The sequence below is a fragment of the Mandrillus leucophaeus genome, unplaced genomic scaffold, assembly GCF_000951045.1.
Source record: "Mandrillus leucophaeus isolate KB7577 unplaced genomic scaffold, Mleu.le_1.0 Scaffold543, whole genome shotgun sequence".
NCBI classification, from domain to species: Eukaryota; Metazoa; Chordata; class Mammalia; order Primates; family Cercopithecidae; genus Mandrillus; species Mandrillus leucophaeus.
The window spans coordinates 66,564-67,521 of NW_012105842.1; positions in this window are offsets into that span (position 1 = coordinate 66,564).

A 958-nucleotide genomic window follows, 5' to 3' on the forward strand; every position below is an offset into this window, starting at 1 on the left:
CTTTGTGTACTCATGGACATAAAGATCAAAACAATAGAAACTTGGGACTACTGTTGAGGGGAGGAAGCCGAGAAGAGTTGAAAAACTATTAGATACTGTGCTCAATCTCTGTATGACAATATTATTCACACCCCAAACTCAGCATCACATAATATACTCAAGTAACAAACCTGTTCATGTACCCTCTGAATCTAAAATAAAAGTTGAAAAATAAAGTAAATAATTAAAATTATTATTTTATTAATAAATTATCATATATTAAAGAAAAAACTTTCCAATAATCCACTTGTTTTCATCCCTTCTCCCCAGTTTTATATTCCAGGGTTCATTATGTTTACTATTTTATTTTGTATGGTTTTGAAATGAATCAGCAACAGGTTTGATCCTCCTCTGTTGAATCATTTACTGTTTGTTTGTATGATTTTCATTTCAAACTTGGGTGGAGTACAAATTTTGAAATTATAACACATATCTCATTTGCAATTGTGTTTCCTGTTCACAAAGGTAATTTTTAAAAGAAGCAGGTAGATACATTTTGCATTTTCAAAACCCCTTTTGGCATACTTTCAATCAATAATATAGTTGATTCAACAAACTGTAGTGTTTGAGAGACTTAAAAACAAGTTCACTTGATCATTTAGGATGCAAAGAAGAGGAAGTCAGAGGATATGTGTCTGGTTTTGTCATTGGTACACAAGGAGAGCATCTTCAAATCTTACCTAAATCATATGGGAAGCATAAGAGGCAGGGGCATTTCTTAAGTCATCGCTGTTTTCTGGGATCACAGGACTCCAATAAAGTTCAACAGTGTTGACTTTTAAACCAATATTTAAAAAATGAGAAATGGAAAAATATACACTAGTTGGTGCTTTAGGGAAGAGTGAGCAATGCAGGCAAAATTTTTCCAATGCAGGCAAATTTTCCTGTTCAGTTAACTTTTTTCTAGTGAAAGTTATGC